General features: G+C 41.0%; 1 long non-coding RNA gene across 2 annotated transcripts in view; it reads left to right on the top strand.

Annotated features, from left to right (window-relative positions):
• Positions 1-24,838, top strand: part of LOC141763187 (uncharacterized) — a 151,576-nt gene that overhangs the window by 116,723 nt on the left and 10,015 nt on the right. For both annotated transcript variants that reach the window (XR_012593043.1, XR_012593044.1), the window contains exon 3: positions 20,123-20,226. This is a non-coding gene — a long non-coding RNA (uncharacterized LOC141763187). The remainder of the gene's footprint in view (positions 1-20,122; positions 20,227-24,838) is intronic.

Below are 24,838 nucleotides of genomic sequence, written 5' to 3'. Positions count from 1 at the left end.
GCAGAGTGTAACTAAGGTTGGATTTTAATGTTTAGTATCACTAATTGTCTCCTCACTCAAACACATTTTTTTTTCACAGTTTCTTTACCTCCCCACTCTGCAGGGAGCGAGTTATTCATGTGCTCTGGTTAAAATCGATTGGTCGACGTCCACTCTTTGGAGCTCCATTCAAATTAGAAATAAAAGACAGTCTTTTAGAATTGCGCTTTGGTAAGCAAGGAGTGCTAGTTGAGAACTGGCATCTATCCAAGAGAAACAACCTTCTATTCTCTTGTGAATTTCATTTGAAAACTTGGTCACAGATTGCCCTTAAACAGAATAATTTTCATATGCCAAAAGCGTTGCTTTGTTATCCGTTGCAAGGCTAGCCTCTATCAACAAAATGGTCTGAAATTACCAAATAATCCATCAAGAGCCACTGCTTTTCAGAGAGCTCTACCTTCTATCAAAGGCTTACCTTGCCTTGTATTCAAATTTTCCTGCATTATTTGACCATTCATTTATTTTTAATAATAAACCTCTGGAAGATATAAAATCTCTTAGTGGAGCAAAATCACTTATTTACTCATGAGAGGCCTGTAATTTGTGCTGTCCCTGAACCATCAATAGCTATTAAAGACATATCAAAAGCTACTGTATATGAATACACTCTTACGCCTCATTTCCACACAGTTTTGTCTGTAATTCCTTATAGTTTACAAAGCATGCTTCCGAGCGTTCAACGCAAGGAAACATCTTTTTATGGATGGATAGAAACCAGTGGGCAAACTCCGGGTCTGAAAAGTGAAGCAAATGCAGAAGTTAAACTTAACTTGCATTCTTTCTAATAGCCAGCAGGGGGAGACTCATCTGGTTGCAATGAGAGTTAGTTGTAACATTTTGGTAGCCTAAAAATTTCTTATTCAGCATTCGGTTGCATTTAGCTCCACCCTCTTATGTCACTTCTGGTTGCAATAAAACCAGATGGCGACTGCCAAAATATCGAACTCGAGGCTTCAAAATGACACACACCATAGGGCGAGGTCACAGTAACTACGTCCACTTCTTATATACAGTCTATGATTGAAAAACCATTGCAGAAATGGAAGAAAAGTTAGTTGTCTGTTTTTCACCATTTTGTTAAAGATTTCTTTAAAAGACGTAGGCACTCTATATGTTACACAGCTGTGAGCTATCTTTTTCACGTCAAGGACACCTAAACTGATACAAATTAGACCACAGGCCACCAAGATTTTGTCCCAGGGTCCCCCATCCATCCTAATAGGATTTTTGATTTTAGATGTTTTATTACAGAAAGTGTATGAAATAGGGCTGTCAAACTTGATGCAATAATAACGCATTAATACAAATTCCTTTTAATACCATTAATTTCTTTAACGCAACTTGCGAATTTTAGGTTGTAGCGGAATCAGTTTTAAAGGTAGAGTGAAGATACTGGCATCATATGAAACTAGAAAACCTAAAGAATCCATTGGTACCATTCCATACTAGCTTGTCGCAAAGGAGGCTAAATAACGCTCCAAACTTACGTTAAATTTTGGCAAGGAAAAACTGGCAAGGCCATTTTCATTGTTTTGTGTTTTTAATTGATTTCCAATAATAAATATATACACACTTTTTCATAAAGCAGGCATATTTGCCCACTCCCATGTTGACAAATCTCCCTTTAAAGTACATTTTGAACAGATGAAAAAATTTGTGATTAATTTGTGATTAACTATTGACGATCATGCGATTAACCGCGACTAAATTTTAATTTAATTTTAATCGATTGACAGCCCTAGTAGGAAACCAAAAATAGTCATACATTCTGTCATTGTGATACTTATGGATGGAATTATAGTGAAAATAAATGAATCCCATTGTTACTGGGGACCTCCTGGAACCCCCTCAAGACCCCTTAAGGGTCCCCAGACCTCACTTTGAAAACAATGTGTCTAGTCAACTCTTTCCATATGTCTTTTATGGATGCAAAATAAGTGTGAAACAAGATACTATACCTTAACACCATGGCCACTAGTCAAGCATAAGTGTGTGCATGAGTGCGCACATGGGAATATTTGTTTAAGAGAGAGATTGTTATGACCATAACATTATCAGCCACAGTTTACACTCCAGTGGCAATTAGAACGTCTGCTTGTGTGTATGTGTGTGTGTGTGTGTGTGTGTGTGTGTGTGTGTGTGCAACATATGCTGGAGTCAGTGGGGAATAGTTTTCCCCAGAGAGTATTCCACACAGCCCTCCAGTCAGTGTCTCAAATTAGAGAGAGCAGCAGCATAGCTGTGCCTCATCCACTTTAATAGCATTTTAACTGTTATTGGAGCTCTTATATATGAGCATTCTGTGATGCTGGTCATGCCGGCGCGCCTATGAAAAGGACAGTACCACCACCACCACGACAATAGCCTCCAACTGAACTGTGACAGGCCAATTAATGAGCCTTCATTGGGAAACAGTCGTTACATAGGTCACCTAAGAAGTGTAATTAGAATGCATTGTAGATTCTTATTTTTATTGAGAGCGTTAAATTGCAAGAGGGGGCGCAATCAATGGCGAGTCGTTATAACGACGTCGGGTGATAGATTTGGGTAAAACAAAAGGTGACTGTTTATGGTGGCGATGCACATGCGAGATGTACACACACACATAAATGTCGAGGCTTGATAGATGTGTCACAGTGGGGATGTGAGCCAATTACATTTATAATGTCAAACGCGGTGCAGAAATTACAGTATTATTATGTGAAAGCTAATTGCAAGGAAATGCTAAAATGATTTAAATCACCAGGGCTATTTGAAGACATTTTGAAGATAGCCACTAACAATTTGTACCACCCATTTTATAATTACATTTAATAGGTTGTCTTATCAGTACTCTAAAAGTGGATTATCGCAAGCTGGACAGAACAAAATTGTATTTTTTTTATTTTTTTGACTGATGAGTGCTGGCTATTCTGCTCATAGGAGAAGGGAGATAGATAATATTCTGGGGGTTAAACTCTTGGATTGCCTCTTCAAAAGGTAAAATGGAGCAGAACGCCATTGGCAGGGCCATGCTTTGTATTTTCAAGAAGGCAGTCTGGAAGGTCTACTATTGGCATTCAGCGCCACTTAACTTCCCACCGCAATAGATTTCCTACAGTATGCAAAGACACATACAGAGCGTGTTGCCAAGCCGTCCTCAGAATTGACCCCATCCAGCGGCACTGACCTCACCATTGTTGGCGCTCTCAGCATTCAGATTGTATGCTAATAAGGCCAGCGGATGGAGGGAAGGGGAGTCGGAGACATGCTTTGTTATTAAGTGTGCGCAACATTTGAATTGCTGCTGCTTATTAATGTTCAGGGTCCAACACTTGAGCAGTGCTCTGAATTAAGTTTAGGTTGTATAGTATGTTTAGAATTGTCCATAAAGGATGATTGGAAAAAAAGGTCAAATGTGGAAAATCTTGAGTTAAGTTTCTTTAAGTTTTTGCCACCAAATTCATTTCACTCGCCGTTAGAAGGTCAATTAACACTGCAGATGTTCAATACAAGATGGTGACTGCCTCGAGGTTAGCTGCATGTGTCACAAGTACTCTCTGAACCGCAACTCCCGAGTCAGAAAAAAGAGCTACAGATGGAAGACTTAACTGATGAATAGAGGAGACATGATCACAAAAGTGTGTGCATTTGAAAGAAAGCCGAAGAGGAGGGGGATCTGTATTCTGTGAGGCCGCCAAGGGCTTAGGTTCTCTCTGTCCGCACAACCTGAAAGCCTTATCCACAGGTGTACAATCAGCAACATAAGCAATAGGCCCTTTACCCTAAGACCACATCATCCGCGGGCCAGCCATGCGGACCCGGGGTGCCGCTTGGAGCTTAGAAGGAGATTAAGGTCTGGATCTCATGAAGGAGGGAAACTGTATCATTCATAAAGCAACATTTCCTAATGGTGTACGATGTCTTAACCATTTAACCTCGGGCTCCAATTAATTCATGTTTCACTTTAAAAGTTTCACGAAAGAGTCAAACAAATAGCTTAATAGCCAGTTAGCTTTTTTTATATTCTCTTCAAAGAGCCATGCATTTATCTCCAGTTGATTCGCTGTTGTTTTTAAATTGTGTCAGTTTATAAGTTTATGCCAATTAAAGGGATAGTTCTGGTGTTTTGAAGTGGGGTTGAATGAGGTACTTATACATAGTCAGTGTATTACCTACAGTAGATGACGGTCGGCACGCCGGTTTACCTTGACATGAGACAGCTATACAGTTTATGTTTCCGACGGAACTGAAGCTGTTATCTATGATGCACTCGGCAAAGTAACCAGACTCCGTCGGTTAGTTTGTTTGTGTTATTGTGTGACTGGTTAGTATGGATTCACCAAAGTCACAAAATAGAGTGCTCCGCGGATGAGATATTTTTGTAGGCCAACCAGGAAGTTAGCATCGCCCTGGTTCGCTCGACAAAAGCCAATGGGATTTTTGCCATTGGGTTTTGGATTATTGCAGAAAATAGGTTCTGTTGCTAACACGTTTATGATACTTACGTTTTGTTCAGCAATTTAATCTCTAGAAATGAACACCACTTTATGATGTTTGAAGTGTGAATACAATCGTCAAAAGTAAAATGTTGTGTTGCGTTATGTTACGTTATGTTGCGTTACGTTATGTTGCGTTACATTATGTTGCGTTACGTTATGTTGCGTTACGTTATGTTGCGTTACGTTATGTTGCGTTGCATTATGTTGCGTTGCGTTGCGTTACGTTGCGTTACGTTATGTTGCGTTACGTTATGTTGCGTTACGTTATGTTGCGTTACTTATGTTGCGTTACCTCATGTTGCGTTACCTCATGTTGCGTCGCGTTATGTTGCGTCGCGTTATGTTGCGTCGCATTACGTTGCGTCGCGTTACGTTATGTTGCGTTACGTTATGTTGTGTTACGTTATGTTGCGTTACGTTATGTTGCGTTACGTTATGTTGTTACGTTATGTTGTGTTACATTACGTTAAAACCTTCTCAAAAACTAAAATATTTGCATAGTTTAAATAACTTATATATAAAATTACTAAAGAAATATTTTGGATCAATATATATTGTATTAAATTTACGAGTTATGACACAATTTCAATACTTTTGTCAATTATTATGGTTTATTGATTATATAACCTTTTAGCTTAGATTGTACAGGTTTTTGGGATATGAAGAAATTACGTATGAATCAATTCCCAGAGATATGAATCAAAAGAGGAAAATACTATATATGTTTTCACACAGGGTGGTCGTGGGTTTGTACTTACCGCACTGTCCATGTCATCATGAAATACAACCCAAAGCATCGTTCAAGTTAGTGTTTTCGAGACGGTCGGCAGCAGGGAGGTTTTGTGGTGAAAACCAGGGCTGGAGATGAGTTGGCCTTGATTTGAGAGCGCCGGTAATCAAGCTCTGTGTGCAGTTAATTCTATGTTCCATTATGTGCTTACATGCATAGACACACGGCGAATCATTGTGCTCGCACACAAACAGATAGAGCTCTCTACATGTGAAGCCTCTCCGTCCCTCCACCTCGCCGTGAGTCATTAGCCATTCCAGACGCAGGGTGATCAGCAGAGCCAGCCTGGCCTGAGACAATTAGAGACCCCAGAGGTGGCTGCACATCACAATGAGCCCTGCGGCCATGATTAAAACATCAGCCGCTCTCTATGCAACGCTGACGGGAAGAGAGGGAGGGGGAGATCACAAAAAAAGATGAAGGGATTGAGAGTTTAGTTCTATCAGCTGTCTATGTTCCTGATTAAAAGAGGGGTTTGTACATCATTTTATGAGCTGGAAGAAGTCATCAAAAGGGGGGTTCATCGTACATAATATCCCACACACACATAGCGTACACTCATTTTTAATATTCACATTCAAACTACGGAAGAAAATATTCACAAACCTGCGGACGCACTTGCGTAAGACTACAGCAGCCAGTGGATTAGCACAGCGGCAATGTTGCTATCTCCTTTGACATTTGTGGCTTTGATATGTATCTCGGCGAAGGGAGATTTAGATAGCAAATCCCTCAAGTGCTTCATTGAGCCAAGGTGCATACTCCTCAAAAAGCCGACAGAGACGGTCAAAATAACTGGAACGGCACTTGAAATAGCTGAGCTTTGATGTAACTAAATCATAATTACAAAGGCAAGTCGAGCTACGAACTTCTCGAGTGCTTTAAAGGCTCGTAAGAATATGACCATTTAAGGCAGGAGGAGAGCTACAGTTTGGCAAAAGTGGCATTTTTATGCTTTCTAATAATAATTCAAAATATAGGTCAAGGTGGATTTATTTTCAGTATTTGGAGACCCACATTTGACCCGTTTTTTGTCATTTCAAGGGGTCTTTAAGGGGAGATAGCAGGTCAACAGTAGATGTCACATAGAAGTGGTGTACATCACCTGAAAGCTGAGAACCTGGAGATTAATTTGAGATCAGCACTATGTGACAACTTGTTCTTGTCATAAATCAGAAATAAACACAAATTCCTTCATTCATTATTTAAAATGAATTGTTAAAGTGTATAAGGGTTTAGAACACCATTTGTTACACAGACTTGGTGCTAAATTTAACAATTTTTTACCACTCGAGATGTGATGATTCTGTTTGATTTTGGTTTTGTTGTCGTTTTTTTTGTGTTTGCTCTCTCTCTCCTTCCCCTCCCCTTTCTGTTCTCTTTCTCCTGCCGGGCATGTGTGTGGTAGGGGGTGTGGCTGGCTCCTCCCACGACAGCAGACCAGGCACACCAGTTTCCACTCAGCTCATCAACCTGAATATAAAAGCCCGGTCTTCACTCCACCACTCTGTCAGATAGTGCTTGGTGTACTTTCCTTCAGTGTGTTTTGAAGGTGTGTTAAGCTGCCAGTTTGCGGTTGTCTCGTGTTGCTCGTGGTTTTTGTACTTTTCCTGTGTGCTCAGGTAATCCTGTGGGCCTCGCTGCTTCGACACTCTCAGTGTCTTCAGAGTTTTTCCATGTGCTCAGCCCTCATGTTATCTCTGGGAATCCATCCTCTTCTCACCGATGATTATTCTACGAGCCAGCCAGCTCCCTGCCTCCACTGCCTGCTCTTTTGTTTAATAAACTCTTTTATTTTTACCTACCTGTGTCAGTCTCTGCTTTGGGGTCCAAACAAACAAAACCTAACAAGAGAATTGATAAAAAATGATCAATAATCCCTCCAAAATACCACATTAAGACACAAAGACCTTGAGGAACACCATAGAAAAAGACCTTGCTGTGATTTGGTATCAAAAACTTTTAACATTTGGGAGATTTCTGCAAGAATTGCATTTTTCGGTGATTGGAAGACGAGCACTTCTGTTGTATAAACTTCTCAGAAACCCCCTTATTGTCCATCTAGCTAGTAAAGCCATCCATCCTCTGAATGTTATAGGTCTTTAGTTTGTGGTTGTAAAGTTTCATGAGGCTGTGATTATCCTAGAGGTCACCACAGGCCATTTTATACAGTGAGGTCAAATTTCAGAAACTGGTCTCACTACAATGAAATGGCTACTACTGTATGGGGAGTAACATCATCAAACATGAATACAGTTGGGCTCATTGGATCCACAAGAGTCTCAGCTTTACAGTGATACCCAATTTATGTAATTCAAAGACTGTTTAGGGACCCCAGTATGCAGAAATATTCAAATACATAATTTTAGTATAGGCGAAAATAACACATTTATACTTTCATAAAACTGCATGTGATTATCATAAAGTGGGCATGTCTGTAAAGGGGAGACTCGTGGGTACCAATAGAACCCGTTTTCATTCACATATCTTGAGGTCAGAGGTCAAGGGGACTCCTTTGAAAATGGCCTTGACATCTTGATGTTGTAGCGACAAAGGAAATGTTTGATATGACATTTGGAAAGTAAATCTTACATCAGAGTCAGTGCAACATTCAATTATTATTGAGTTGCTCAAACGCGCATAATGCTCCAACAAAACACTCCTGAATATATCAATCTGTTATCAGCCAGCCTGAGCCCACTTCCAATACTGGGAAAAACCAACCTATCACTGCTATTCCCAATGTGATCTGCCCTCCTATCCCCAGTCCCGACCCTCATCTCCCCTCCAGCTCCCGCAACCCCACCCTGCTCCGCCTCCCCTCAAGAGCCTCGCTGTCCTCTGATCTGGAGCGACACCACCACTTACCCACGGCAGCGCTCCTCCCAGAGAAGGTTGAGCTATCCCAGAGTCCCCGTGGTGCACGGCCCTCTGTCCCTCTGTTCTTATGGTTCAGTCACCATTGAGCAAAGCCACATGGGAGCTCCACTCCAGCGCCGCCGTAACCCCGCATTGGTCCCACCGAAACTCCCAGCGCGCCCACTGTGCAGTGTTGTTCTTTCGTGGAAACCAGAGAGTATGAGATGCAAGTTTCAATTGGAGATGGATAAAGCAGGGCCGGCTCTAGCCCTTTTGGTGTCCTAGGTGAAATTAAGACCTGGGGGCCCCCCTCTCACTCTAAGGTTAGGGTTCAACCCCCCAAGAATCCTAGCCCCGTAAACTGCAACATACATCACAATGGTTTTAAGACAAAAATTAAGATGTTTACCTAAAAAGTGAAGTGTATTTCTTTATTTATTTGTTAATTTTTTTACCTCAATACAGAAAACAAGGAAGGGCGCCCACCGGCATTATTTTTTTTAATTTTATTTTTATAATATAAATGTTGCTATTTATCTCTGTTCACTGATCTTTTATACAAAAAAGAAAACTAACAAAAAAGAAAAACAAAACAAGGGGACAAAATATATATAATATTATATAATAAATAAATATTATGGCTGTCAGTCGATAGAAATATTGAATCGTGATTAATCGCACAATTTTTCTGTTCAAAATGTACATTAAAGGGAGATTTGTGAAGTGTTTAATACTCTTATCAACATGGGAGTGGGCAAATATGCTGCTTTATGCAAATGTATGTATATATTTATTATTGGAAATCAATTAACAACACAAAACAATAACAAATATTGTCCAGAAACCCTCACAGGTACTGCATTTAGTATAAAAAACATGCTCAAATCATAACATGGCAAACTCAATGTGTGTCAGTGTGCTGTCTTGACTATGACTTGCCCCAAACTACATGTAATTATCATAAAGTGGGCATGTCTATAAAGGGGAGACTCGTAGGTACCAATAGAACCCATTTTCATTCACATATCTTCAGGTCAGAGGTCAAGGGACCCCTTTGAAAATGGCCATGACAGTTTTTCCTCGCCAAAATTTAACGTAAATTCGTAGCGTTATTTAGCCTCCTTTCCGACAAGATAATATGACATGGTTGGTACCAATGGATTCATTAGGTTTTTTAATTTCGTATGATACCAGTATCTTCACTTTAGCTTTAACACTGAGCCCGCTACTATGTCTGAAAAAGCCATGAGGAGGTGCAGAAGTGTATTTATCTCTCAGAACACTTTAATTACAATATGCTGAAAGGTTATTATGGAATTTTTGACCAATGATGCCAAAAATATTCATCCTACTGCTGCTTTAATTTAAAAAAAAATACCAATCCTAACCGAGGAAAAGCAATAAGTGACGCATAATTAGACACAAGTTTCCTGGTTAAACCTTAAATGAAGGGAAAATAACGCTTGTCCGACGCAATTTCGCATCTAATGTGTCCGAGTTGTGGCTGCCGACGCTGTCTGGTTGCATTTGAGACGTCGCCGCATCCCCTCCTGTTCTGACACATGCTATAACGGCTAATTAAATGTGATGGCTGGTATTATTCAATTCAGAAACAGTCGTACCTCAAAGAGCAAAGAAAATTACAAAATTGATTTGATGACAGCTAAATTGCAAGAGAAGGCCTTGATTTAACCAGCCAATGTAAATGAGTCCAATTTAGAATTGTGTAATGCGGCCGGGAGAACGCGGCGGAAAATGATCAGGCCGGCCAGTCACAGATATTAAAATGAATTATATCTAATCGGAATTTTAGTCACGCTACATTAACTAATAGAAAGTTATTAACATTTCAAGAGCGCGGGGAAGGGGGGGAAAAAAAGCTTTTGCCTGCAAAATTAACAGTGGCTGGGTTGACCCGTGGGCCTGCGGATGTGAGCACTGTAATGACAGCATAATGGCATATTTACATTTAAAACCTCGCTGGCTAATATTCAGATTCAGAATGAGAGTCAAGGAATATTTGGTTTGCCCTGCTGGCCTCTCCGCAGAGGGTTTCTGTGATTTCAATAGTTCCGTCTAACTTTTAATTTCCTTCACTATTTCTACCTTTTTCCACTTGTCACCGCTGTCTTTCGCATCTTTCATCTAGCATGTTACAGTACAGTGCCAACTCCCTCCCTTGTTGCCATTCCCTTCTTTCATCTTTTCATTAGAGTATATCTATAGAAATATTGCGTCCCCTCCTGTGTTCGTCTCTGTCTCCCTCTCATGATGAGCCAAGGCTGTCATTAGGCTAGAAGGCCATCCCTGACAACAATTTTACCTCTGGCAACAGAGTTTTGTATTTTAAGTGTTTTATATTAATTTTCTTTGCTCACCAATATCACTTCAGTCTCTTAAGCGTCTTTAATCCTGTTTTTTAAGTTCAAGGGCTGCTGAGAACACAGAGGAGCGCTTAAAGACACAGCTTTTTTATTATATTCTGTACCAAAAGCAGTTCACTAAATACCATTAAATAGGCGTTATCAGTCGCTATAAGCACCATAATGTGGTTCATTAGGGGTCTACTGCGCCTATTATGTTGTAAAAGTGAAAGTGAAACTTAAAAGCAACACGTTCTAACATGCAAAACTGGATGAAACATTATATTTTATTTAACATTAACAAATATGCTTCATTGGGTCTAGGCAACAAGCTACCACTTCTTTAGGTTTAGGCAACAAAACTACCACATCTTTTGGTTTAGACAACAAAAACTACAACGGCTTCAGGTTTAGGCAACAAAACTACAACTTACATAGTTAGGTTAGGCAACAAAACTAAAGAAAATTAGGTTTAGGAAATGCAACTACAATTTCTTTAGGTTTAGGCAACAAAAACATAGTTAGGTTCAGGTAAAACTACAACTTCTTTAGGTTTAGGCAACAAAAAAAACATCTTTAGGTTCAGACAATACAACTACAACATCTTTAGGTTTAGGCAACAAAATCACAGGTTCAGGCAACGCAACTCCAACTTATTTAGGTTTAGGCAACAAAAACATTGCTAGATTCAGGCAACAACATTACAACTTCTTTAGATTTAGGCAACAAAACTCCAACTTCTTAGGTTTAGGCAACAAACTACAACTTCTTTATGTAACACTGTAATGACAGTTTAATGGTATATTTACATTTAAAACTTCGCTGGCTAATATTCAGATTCAGAATGAGACGCTAAGTCAAGGAATATTAGTTTGCCCTGCTGGCCTCTCCGCAGAGAGTTTCTGTGATTTCAATAGTTCAGTCTAACTTTTAATTTCCTTCACTATTTCTACCTTTTTCAACTTGTCACCACTGTCTTTTGCATCTTTCATCTAGCATGTTACAGTACAGTGCCAACTCCTTCCCTTGTTCCCATTCCCTTCTTTCATCTTTTCATTAGAGTATATCTATAGAAATATCGCGTCCCACCTGTGTTTGTCTTTGTCTCCCTCTCATGATGAGCCGAGGCTGTCATTAGGCTAGAAGGCCATCCCTGACAGCAATTTTACCTCTGGCAACAGAGTTTTGTATTTTAAGTGTTTTACTTTTATATTAATTTTCTTTGCTCACCAATATCACTTCAGTCTCTTATGCGTCTTCAATCCCGTTTTTTAAGTTCAAGGGCTGCTGAGAACACAGAGGAGCGCTTAAAGACACAGCTTTTTTTTCGACGCTGTTGATACCTGCCAGGTTTTGCTAATTTTCAAAGTACAGTGAATATCCATAATGAAACAGCAACCCACCAGTCAGCCAAGGACAGCGCAGCATTCAAAGACGTTTCATCACTTATCACACACTGCCCACTGAGCCATTAGTATTCACAACATATTAGAAGTTTCATGGACATCATAAGACGATTCAGATGAACTCAAAGCATAGTCAATCCTTAATAAAGGTATCAAAATCTTTCAGTATTCACAAGGTTTGTTTTCATGACCGGGGGTTATTCAAATTCCACTGTTTTTCAGTAAGTGAATAGAACAATTTACAAGCACACAATGTGTGTGTGTGTGCATCTTTGTGTGTTATTGTTTCTGGGTTTCGCCGGAGTTGGGTTGACCTCTGGCTCAACACGTTCAGCGCCAGACATCACCGCTCCTGCTCTCCTTATTTCCACTCCTCCGCTTGTCTGCAACTACTCTGTTCATCCGCAGCGAGCGATGAAATTTTTACATAGGACAGACTCTTTTTATAATTTAACACAGTATGGAGGAGAGCAGGAACCGACAGCTAGTAGCATTGTGTAGTGATGTATTTAATGTTTGATAAAAAGAAGCTTTCCGCCGGGTTGTCGTGGTGGTTTTAAAAGGTTTTGGGAGGGGGGACAATATCTGGGTTCATGTGTCAGGGTCGAATCATAAAATGTTCCCTTTGCAAGATGGTATTTGAGGAAGACGTGCCTCTCTATGTCCTTTGAGGTTGACACGTTTAGCTTTTGACATTCATATGGTCTATGTGTGTGTGTGTGTGGCACTGTACAGTATCTGTGTACACTTTCCCTGTGCCAGCGGTGGTCTGTTTAAAAAAGCAAAAAAAAAAAGCAACAAAGAACGTCTCAGGCTCTGACGTCCAGCCAGCAGACCTTCCTCTCAGCCCACCATCTGCTCCCCAGGTCACCAGACCCCCCCACCACCACCCCCCTGCTGCCTGCGAGCTTCGTAACTGGTTTCAATATGCACTGATGTGTGAAGCGCTAAGAGACTGAGCTCTGATTTTCTGTCTGCTGCAACTTCCCCCCCAACAGCCATTTTTAAACACATCTCTTAGTGCAGGAAATTCTACCGTCCGGCTATGTGTAGAAACGCCTCGCACTAACCTTGGAAGCGGGCATTTGACATTTCCTATTCTGTATCAAAAGCAGTTCACTAAACACGATTCAACTGTTATCGGGCCATTAAATAAGCGTTATCTGTTGCTATAAGCACCATAATGTGGGTCATTAGAGGCCTAGTATGCCTACTACGTTGTAAAAGTGAAAGCAAAACTTAATAGCAGCACGTTCTAACACGTAAAACTGTATGAAACGTTATGTTTTGACACTGACTAAAAGGCTTCTTTAGGTTCAGGCAACAAAACTACAACTTCTTTAAGTTTAGGCAACAAAAACACTTCTTTAGGCTTTGGCAACAAAAAAACTTCTTTCGGCTTAGGCAACAAAACTACAACTTCTTTAAGTTTAGGCAACAAAAAAACTTCTTTAGGCTTAGGCAACAAAACTACAACTTCTTTAGGCTTAGCTGACAAAACCACTTCGGTTTAGGCAACATAACTACAACTTCTTTAGATTTAGGAAATAAAACTGCAACTTCTTTGGATTCAGGCAACAACCCTACAACTTTTTAGGTTTAAGCAACAATACTACAACTTCTTAAGGTTAAAGCAATAAAACCACTTGGTTAAGTTTCGGGGAAAACACTGTGTTTTAATTGAAAGAGAAACTGAAGGCTTGTGAACACTACACATTGTTGGTTTTACACCGGATGCGAATCCCGGTCTCCAGGGTGAAAATCCTGGACCTTATACTACATCGCTAAAGGTCAGTGTCATGTTCTTTACCTTCTATCGCTGATCTACCATGTGAATAGATGATATAATAGATAAAACCTACTAGTAGGTGTAAATAAGCCCAAATTAAACCACATCTATGGGGCTTATAGCGACTGTTAACGCCTATTTAATAGCCTGACAACAGCCTAATCGACTGTAACAGCAGATTTGTCGCAGATTTACTATATAAATTCATTATAATTCTTTAATGAAAGACAGCTGACAAGTGAGTAAAAAACAGGACTTGGTCATCAAAGGACTCGCTGGATAAGAGATAAGAACTTCTTGCTGCTGGGTCTCAGAATGCGTCAGCTCCTCTGTTGCTCAGGTGATAAATGTGCAGACAGCGTGTGTCAAATGCTCTTATATTTTTGCTGCAGCGGTCTACCCTGCAGACGCACAAGAAGCAGCCGAAATGTAAAGTGTTAAGTGCAGGTTACAGTTTTCCTCCAAGCAACCGCCTGCACGAGTCGACCAGCAAACATCTCTAAGATGTTCAAAGCAAAAATTGTGTTTGAGGATTGATGCAGTCTCTAAGGTACGCCGAGCAATTTAATTGTTGTTTTCTTGATACTTTCAGCCTGCAAAGAAAACTCACATATACCAGTAATTTTCTTTTGCTACCTCGCTGAGATAGTTTGAGATGTATGCAGCATGGTGTACTTTATATAATTAGACTCGCTGTAATGGCAGGTTGAGGGGGGCTGCAGGAAAAACGACTGTGGACAAAGTCAGTGTGTGTGCAATCTGCTGATCTATTTTTTATGTTTAGTATGTATGTGTGTACCTACCTGTGCATGCTGGAGACCAAGGTGAGCGCCGGGGCACGTATATACGGCATGTGTGCGAGTTTGCATGTTTGTGTTTTTGTGCACGGCGCACAGCGACCACGTCCGTTAGCACCCTGTAGGAAAAAAAACAACTCCCCCCACCACTTTACAAATGAAATCAGTGCTGTGAGGCGGTGGATTAATATCATAAGGAAGGCCAGAGTGGGCCATTAGAGTGGTGTAATGTTGCTCCGGGGCCTTGTGATGGATGGCCATCGGCGCTACGGCCCTATTTGCACACAGTCACCTCTGTGGTGGCCACCATTAGCAGGACATGGGAGGTAAGGGCTAAGGGATGGTGGTGAGGTGGCTGGACCAAGGTTTTATTAGAGAGGTGTGTGTTTGTATTTCACTGAGTGTGTTCATATTTTAGTGTATGCGAGCACGTTGTGTTTGCAATGCGTGTGTGCGCTCCGACTCTTCGGCAGACAGATGTTGCGCTCCCCGCCCTCCACTCTATCTAACGTGTCTGTCTCTCTCAGTGGACGGCGGTGGTAGGCAGCGAACACACTCAGTGTAATTAAGACAAATTAGCCCGGATGGCAGCTTGCAATAACAACAACATATGTTGGGAGGTTTGTGTACAGAAGAATACAATCAAAATCATCATTAGCAAATCACTTATCGTAAACAGAATCACATTTTCCACCTTGGAGCTCTTGTAGATTAATAAGATGCCTTGATTTCTTTTAATTTATTTATCTAATTTCTTCTTCGTTTCATGTTTTTTTTTTTTTTTTTGCTGTTGCCACTTTCTTTAGCGCCTGCTCTCTTTGTTTCTCTCGTCTTCTTTCCGTTGCTTTCCATGATCACTTTCAATGTCGAGCTTTCCGTTCTCACACAGCACAGATGCAGTTTACAATGATAGCGGATGCAAATTAACCGTCAAATAAAAATATTTGTTTGAACAATAGGTCCTTGATTTAATACACAAGTATGGCAGCATCTGATTTTTCGTTGACAGCGGTGGATTTTGCAACCCTGTCTCCCACAAAATTACGTTACGTTACTTTTCGAGGAACATTTTTTTCTCCCGGACAGTTTTAAACATAAGGTTAACGTGGGAAATTGAAACTAAACAAAAGAAAAAAAAAGAAAAACAAAACTACTTGGTTAGGATTATAAAAAAAATTGCACACATGACACAAACAGTGGTCTCCTGGGGGAAAGTCCTGTGTTTGTTGGACCCATCCACCTCCCCATCATTGTGGAGTTTCTCGCTTGTTATACTCGTTAGAATACCATGTAACTTTCAATAACGTCATCATTCCAACTTTCATTAACAGTCGCTCAATAGGCTATAATACGCCACCTTGTACTACGTCATGCCGCAATTAGATTCTTTAACCTGTAGCTAGCATGTGTAAGCTCTGCCTGTTCACATGAAAAGGCGCATAAATGCCACGATAATGCGCAAGTTGTTGAAATCTCAGTCTTCAGCTGACTATTCAATGTTTCCAGCAAACATGTTTTATGTCACGACCTCGTAAAAGGTTGTTAAATATGCACATGCTATTTTCCACCTTGGTATTAAATAAATAATATACCTTGATTTCTTTTAATTTAGTATCTTATTCCTTCCTCCTTTTATCACTTTATTCAATGCCAAGCTTTCCGTCTTTGCACAGCACACACCGTATGCAGTTTGCAAGGATAGCAGTGGCAGATTAACCATCAAAATTCTCCGACACTTGTGGATTTAGTCAGATGAAATGACAAATTAGCCACAGTTAGAATCCATCAGCTGTAGCTCGCAAGCGTAAGCCAATACTAACGGCGAAACTTGATTGCTTTTACTTTCTCGTTCACCCCTCCTATCATGTTTATTGCCACTTTCTTTAATTCTCTTCCTCTCTTTGTTTCTATCATCTCCTTTCTTTCCCTTCTTCTCCGTCTCCGCTCTGACGCTCTCCATGTCACTGCCCTTCTCCTCACTCCTCTCTCCATCTCCCTAAACATTTCAAAAGAATGAATTACTTTAGGCTGTCACTTGGCCCTGGCCAAGAATTCATTTTTGTGGGTCAAGTGTTTCAAACTGTCATCTTTGACAGGAACCATCTCATACAATAACTACATGGATGGACCTTGACTTGAAGTGCTTTTTTTCCCCTCCCTCCTCCTCTGTTCATATGCATGCTAAAAAGATCTCGGCCATTGTTGGTACAGAAAGAGGGAGGGAGGGATTGAGAGATGGGAGAGATAGGGAAAGTGGAGAGCCGTGAAAAGGGCGGCAAAGCAGAGATCAATACTGGATTAATAGATTCAACTCGACCACATGCAAAGTTATATGAGGAGGGAAAATATCAAGGGCTTCGAGCCGAGTGGGCTACTGAAACGTTCCAATGGGAGGATGAATAAAGTCACTCGGCGACAGGAGTGCTGCAACATTTAGCTATGCCAAGGACTTTAACACAACTAACTCATTAAATAAAGGGATAAAACGCATAAAAAGATTCCGTGTTGAGGTAAAGATGGCATTGAAGTGAACATAAAGCCTTATGTGTGTGTGTGTGTGTGTATTTGCTGGGGACAGCAGGGCTTCAATGGCATTGGACTTGAGCAGACAATCTATTTACAGTGTGCTCAGGGGAGCTTATAAACAAATGTTGAGTAATTTCAGCCAGGAGTAATTACCCTTGCCGCTGACAAGGAGAGTGTGTTAGCACTCCCCTTCACCCTCGGCCCTGTCCAGAAGGCTTCGAGCTTGTGCGCAAACACACACACACACGGACATGCACAGATGCACATGCACAATAGAGAAGTTCCTCGCAAAAGTGTGGCGTTTGTCCAGCAGTCGATACCACAAACACCACCCCGGCCTCTCGGTTTTCACCCCCATATTTGAGAACGAGCTGATGAAATATCCCCTGCCTCGAAAAAAAAAAGGAGCCTCGAATGTTACAGTCAAGTTAATTATTGAGATTATGTTAATAAGCTACAGCAAAGTTTGTTGTTTTTAGCCGGTTGATGCCTGGAAAATCTGAGAGCCCTGCTATAGCTGAGAGTTGTAATAGAGGTTTGTGAAACCCTAACCCTAACCCTAACCCAACCATGACGTTTTCCCTTACCCTAACTAAGTGTTTTTCTTGCCTAAACCTAACTGCGGACGTTTTCGTGGCATACAAATGACACGCGAAAACGCTCAAATGCATACTCATGAGACGCAGAATGTCCGTGTATTGTTGTGATATATATACGCCTTCCCCTTAGACCGGGTTGAGTTACCCTTGGCATCACTTTAGGATTAGGCAACAAAACCACTATAGTTAGGTTTAGGAAAGAACAACATGGTGGGGCTTAAAACTACATTTGTACAGTGAAAATAACACTAAACATTGTGAATACAGGACACAAATGAACAACTGATTGTAACATGGAAGTGAAACGCACAGTATACGATCCCAGCTGACATTGGGCGAAGGCGGAGTACACCCTGGACAGGTCGCCAGACTATCACAGGCCTGACACATAGAGACAGACAACCATTTATGCTCACATTCACACCTAAGGGCAATTCAGAGTCAACAATTAACCTAAACTGCATGTCTTTAGACTGTGGGGGAAACCGGAGCACCCGGAGAAAACCCACACTAACACGGGGAGAACATGCAAACTCCACACAGAAGGGCCTCAAGCTGGGTTTGAACCTGCGACCCTCTTGCTATGACGCGATAGTGCTGCAGCCCATAAAATGCATCTCCTGTATCCAAAATGTCTCTTTCAGAAATAACATTTTTTGTAAAATTTGGAGTTTTGTTACAAAACATAGTAAACAACATTAAAAATATATATATATATATCTTTTTGCAGGATGTGTTTCTCTAAGCCAGCAGCTCACTCACCTTCATTAGGATTCTGTAAGCTCGGTCATCGGGGCAACAGATCATGTTATCGAATAAAACAAACAAGCAATCAAAGTCACATTCATTGCTCCATTGTTTTACATTTTAATCATTTGCAAGACTTAATCACAGGATTGAAATGTAACTAACGAACAAGCAAATTAATTTTCACCTTAACCTCTGAAAGGCAAGCGGGCCAGATACAGGCTTTATCCCATCTGATCGATTATGATCTCTCGACTCAGACGGAATGGATTCCCATGCAAATTCAGCCGGATCAATCCGCATTCCTGCTGAATCAATGAAACAGCTTTTCCACGCCTTCCAGAGACAATTGTATGATTAGGAGATGAGATGTAAACGACTGGAGAAATAACAGAGGATCTGAACAGGTTATAAATGTTAGAAATACAGAAACTGCAGCGTGTCAAGGCAGAGGCAAGAGTGTGAAAGAAAACCAAGAGAAAAACTCGTATTCAGCTCTTTAAATTCCAAATAGTGGAGCTTTAGAAGCCACAGCGGAGGCCCTTTCCTCCCTCATCCCCGTCTCTGTTCTCCCTGCCTTTGATTCCTACTGTGCAGGGTAAAGATGTGAGAGAGGTGGCTGCTTAGGCTGGGTCTCTTGACAACTGGGCGTCACATGTATTCGAGTGTTGAAACTATTAAACAGCAAGGGAGGTGTTGTGTGTGACACTCAAACTGAGCAAAAGCCCTGGGATGCAACGAGTGAACAGGTTTGAGTTTCACAAACATACACCGACAAAAACAAGGCTTTTTATCCGTTTTGTGTCGTGTGCGTTTAGTGTCACTTTCACTTTACAATCAGCTGTTTGTTCGTGTCCCGTGTTCACAACGTTAAGTTTCAATTGAATTGGGATGAAAACGTGTTGGATAGGCTGGGATTTATTTTATACTTAGGTAAAGAAAGAGTTAGGCTAGCTGTTTCCAGTCTTTATGCTAAGTTAACCCAATCACCTGCTGGCTCTAGCTTCGCCATGTTTCTACTGTAGCCCAGAACGGACACACCAAACACTGGCTCTAGTGAGGGCCTTTCGTCTTTTTACGTTACCTAAAGGCCAAAGTAGTCCTCTTATGAGGCTGCGGTAACGTAAACTGTCGAGTAGACGTTTGTTTCTTGTGTTTTTTGGGGATAAAGACAGAAAAATAAAGCGTTTTTTGAACATTAAAGCATGTAAATATGTTCTAGTCGAAACCCAAAATACAAGTATGAACCTGAAAATAAACAAAATAGGTCCTCTTTAAAAACCCAAATACTGAGCACATGTCCTTAACGATAGCTACTGTACAGTCCCAATTTAAACATGTGTTAACCACAGTAGTTGGTTTTAACATGTTGGGTTCAGGGCAACTCAAACATATGTTTAGAAAGCCTTTGCTCGTGGTAGAAAACTTGCATCGGTTGTATCAGCTGGGACTGAAACTGAGGTCATTGGAGGGAAAGTCACATTTTCACATTCCACTGAACCATTTCAATGTCAAACTTCTCTGCTGTGTCCTCCACATCATACGTGGAGGTGAAATATACTGTATATCTCCCACTTATAGAGTATATCATTTGCATTTAACACATTATGCTTCATATATTCAACATCAGTGTATATATACGCGTGTATATACTGTACCTGTATGTCTCTGTAGAATGTAATGCATACTTCTTTGTCCTCTCTTTGAACAACTTTTTCCCCAGCTGATATAATATGCTGGGAGGGTGGTGGGCTACGTTAAACGCCATTGTGTTGCCTTGGCCGAGGACTGCAGGAAGTTGTGCTTGGCACGCGGCCCAGAAGCAAGGTGAGGACAAACACTCCCAACAAACACTCACTGACATCCACAAATCTGCAGAAGCGTACCTGCTATATTACACATCAGTAGTGCGTGTGTGGGTGGGTAGCGTGGATAGGTGTTGTGGATGCACGTGTTTGAGTGTGAGTGCACATGTATGAGTCGGTCCACCTTTCATCTGGGCTGAGATTCGGAGAGGCTTCACTCTGCACGGGCTCCTTAATTCTCCCTTAATTCATTTGTGCTCCAGATTCACTTGGCTGCTGGGATAACCTGGGAATGATAATGAAGTGGAGAGGGAAAGAAAGAGATAGGAGCCGGCAGAGAGAGAGAGGGAGGGACATGAAAACATCACAGCACATGGCTCCTTCTCCCATCTCCCCTTTGAATGTGTTCGGAATGGATTTAGGGCTTTTCACTGAGTCTTTTAAGAGAAGATGGATCTTATTAGTGCTGATTGCTAGTCAGAGGACGTTTTCTGCCTCGGGAACCCACCTTACTTAACCCTTTCACAGATGCACGGGAACTGTAGCATTACTAGAGTTGGGGTCTGATAAGCATTTTATCAAATATGAATCCCGTATTGACTCCACTTATCAAATTACAGTCTACTGAATTTAGGCTCAACCCTGTTTTCAGAGAAGAACGTCAATATTGGAAGAGTCTGAAAAACCCTAGGTTATTTTGTTATTTCAAGTTCCAATGACTTTGCAATTCCCGCTTCCTACAATACAAGCTTAGTGCCCATCCGGAACAGGCCAATTGCTTGGCCCCCAGAATTGCTGTTTGCACCGTTGTTGAGAACCGCAGTATGACTGCTTGGACCCGCCAAGAGTGAAGTTGATTGTACCTCCAGATATGTAAAAGACAGTAGTATACTTCCTCCTATAGTTAGATGATAATGCTACAGTGCTACCTATTGGCCAAATGGCACCAAATGTGTTATGGTCACTCAGACATCATATCTACACATATCAACCAAATGTGGTCGCAATAGCACGAAGTGTTCAGGAGATCCAACAATCGACAATCTAAAACTTTTTCGGGTTTGATTCAGAGATGTTATGTACCAAATTTGGTGACGATTGCTTAAAATTTGTAGGAGGAGTAGCAAAAAATCTGATTTGGAAAAAACGTATCCGCTGAGTTACAGACGTCTCTTTCCCAATGTAAGTCTATGGGGAAAAATCTTTTTGGGCCCAATGGCAACATGTGACGAACATGGAAGTTGTAGTATTGCCATTTGGTCACTAAGAAAATGATCACAGATGGGCGTGGCTTATATGGATAGATTTGTCATTTTGTTTCTGAGGCTTATAATTCAAAAGTTACAGGCCAAAATGTAAAGTTCAAAGTTATAGTGCCACCATCTGGCCAAATTGCACCATATTCAACACTGCACTCCCTTGGGTCCTGAGCAATACACCCGCCAAGTGTGAAGTAGATTGGATGAACGGTTCTCGAGATATGCGAAGGACACACAGAGGGAGGGACAGACAGACATAGATTCTTCACTTTATAGTTAATGGATCAAGCTGACAGATCCATTTATTTAACTTGTGATCTTTCAATAGCAGGAGGATCCAGTGTATTTCAGCGTTGTCAGTCTCTTAATCTAACTGACTTGGCTTTAAAAGCACAATTAGCTAATTTTACCAAATCAATGATTTAGTCGCTTCTTGGAATGAATGTTCTGTGTACCAGCAAAGCTTTACTTAATTGAGCTGTATGCATGTCTTGGTTAAATAAGTATTCAGAATGGCTTCAATTACTTCTCTGTAACTAATTGATCTTGCCTGAAACAATGGCACCAATAGAGTAGTCCCAGCAGGACACAGGCCTCCCCTCCAGGAAGGCGAACGCAAATGCTGCCACTAATTGAAATTATTTCGATTAATATGGAGCCTAATCGAGGCTAAGTATGCGGCGTCACAGTGGGTCATGCAGTCGGGAGCGTATTCCCGTTCTCTCCGTCTCCTTTTTTGTTTTGACACGGCACCTCCGTGTTTTGACAATCTCGCCCTCCTCAATATACAAAGCAACAATTCATCCTGCGGAGAAGAGCGAGCAGACGTGGAAGAAAAAAAAGAAAAAAAAAGCGGAGCTCGCAGCGGGGCCGATCGATAGACAGAGTCGGAGCTGTGATTTATTTACCGCTGTGTGTTATGTAGAGGCGAGAGGAGGGAGAAGAAAAGCCTTCTGATATGGCCACGGGCAGCCGACATAATGGGGCCCTCTCAATCTTCAGTGAGTGGCTTGTTGGATTGTCAGGCAGGTTTCCGCCGGTGTTCAAAAGCGCTATCCGATCAAACCCCCGAGACGCGAGCGACCAGACAGATGATTACTCACTGTAAACGATCCAGGAGGGGAAAAAAGAGAAATAACTACAGCGGATATTGATGACTCAATAGACTCAGTGACAGACGATTCCATTTGTGTCTAGATTAAGTGTTGACTGTCTTGGATCAATCATAATATAGGCCTCTTATTGAGCATAAAAACCATGTTTAATGTCATTAAATCCAGATCTGACTTCTCCCCCTTCTATTCTTCCTAGAAGCTTACACATATCTGGCAGCCTGCCTTCTACAGTACAAGCATGTAAGGCAGTGGGGGATGGGGATATGAGTTGTGTTGTTGTTGGTGGTGGTGGTGGTGAGGAGGGGAGGTGGAGGAAAGGCATGGGTGAACAAGGGGAGATGGGAGAAGAAAAAAGAAACCTCGGAGGCAATCATTTCTGGCAGAGCGGTGGCAGTCAGTTTGGGTGTGTGTGTTTTCTCTCCTTTTTTTGTAATTTCAGACAGTTTGGACGTCGCTCAGCGAGGCCCAATAACAGTTTACAGACTGCTGATGTCATCACATTTTGACAAACTTCTCAATCTGGAGTGACCTTCGCGGCGCTCAGACACACTCACCTCTCTCTCTCTCTGCATCTACTCGACTCCCCCTCATCTCTGAGCAGAAGTCGCCAGTAGCAGGGGGTGTTTGGTTTATTACAGGGATTTGACTACGACAAATACACAATTTACATAATAGCCTGCCTTTATACAGTAATGAGGAATATAGGATGTTAGATAGCCTCGGAAATACAAACAAACCTAGGAAAGAAGGGTTTCTGGAAAATACACATGAACGTTATGAACATATCTGCACTATTTGTAATTTTAAATTAATACATAAATAAGCATGAATGCAGCTTGTTTTCCCACAACTTCACGCTGAGTGGGCCGTATTTATGAAATATCAAAACACAAAAAAGTATTACACTTGCATGTAGTGTTTTAATTAAAGAGCCAAATTAGGAATAAAAAAAAGCTTTCTAAAAATGAAGAATATAGCACATTAATCAAGTGTGAGGGTTCAACTTATCCTCATAGAACAGTTTGTATGATATCCTGCAAAAAGATATTTTTTGTTTTTTGTAATTTCTCCGACAAATGTCCAGTAACACGAGCAATTAATGCGCCTGTGCAAGCCCCTGCAACAAAACTACTTGGTTAGGTTTAGGAAAAGAAAACATGGTTTGGGTTCAAATAAGTAGGTTTGTTACATAAAATAAGTGTTTGTTACGTAAAACAAGTACGTCTATACCTTAAAATAAATAAGTTTGTTACATAAAATAAGTATGTTTGTTACGTAAAATAAGTATGTTACGTAAAATAAATGTTTGTTACGTAAAACAAGTACGTCTGTTACTTAAAATAGGTATGTTTGTTATGTAAAATAAGTAAATTTGTTACATAAAATAAGTGTTTGTTACGTAAAATAAGTATGTTACGTAAAATAAATGTTTGTTACGCAAAACAAGTACGTTTGTTATGTAAAATAAGTAAGTTTCTTACATAAAAAAAGTAAGTTTATTACGCTAAATAACTAAGTTTGTTACTTAAAATAAGTACGTTTGTTGCGTAAAATAAGTATGTGTCGCTAGTTAAGTATTACAGTTGCGTAAAAAAAGTGAGGTAAAAGAAGTCAGCATTGAATCGGTTTCACATGGGACACAAAGCTTACGATAATGTGGGTAATATACAAATTACAGTGCACCAACAGTGAATGAGAACGGCCTGAAGGGTTATAAGGGTTTGCTCTTAAATTTAGGAGCATTTTTAAACCAAAATAAACATGATAAATCAATAATATTCTTAATTATATGCATAGGAGTAAAAGTACTTGTATCTTTCAGTAAGCGGCTTGATAAGTATGGGCCGAGACCATATTTTTGTAAACAGTTCTGATTTCTGAAGATGCAAATCACCAACCTGTGTGAACCAGGAGATGATGTGATAGACCTGTGGAGGAACCACGGGGTTGACACTCACCCCGTCAGTCAGGCCCTGTCCTCGCCAACCCCATCCCCCATCTGACTCCCCTCTCCAACCCCCTCCCCACCGCCGGAGGCCTTCGCCCTGGGGCCCACCTGACTGACAGCTGTTGATTTGGATCTCTCCATCACACGCCAGATAAAAGAGGGATTCAGGACTCATTCCTGTTTCTCCCTCCGCTCCATCCCTCCCTCCAATCCCCGGCGCAAACGCAATTCCCAGGCACCGGACTTCTACAGGGCCTCCTAATGAAGTCATTCCCGGCACACATGATTGGGTGAGATTGCCACCGCACCACC

This window comes from Sebastes fasciatus, chromosome 24 (assembly GCF_043250625.1).
Source record: "Sebastes fasciatus isolate fSebFas1 chromosome 24, fSebFas1.pri, whole genome shotgun sequence".
Taxonomy (NCBI): domain Eukaryota; kingdom Metazoa; phylum Chordata; class Actinopteri; order Perciformes; family Sebastidae; genus Sebastes; species Sebastes fasciatus.
This window is presented reverse-complemented; position numbering and strand designations above follow the sequence as displayed.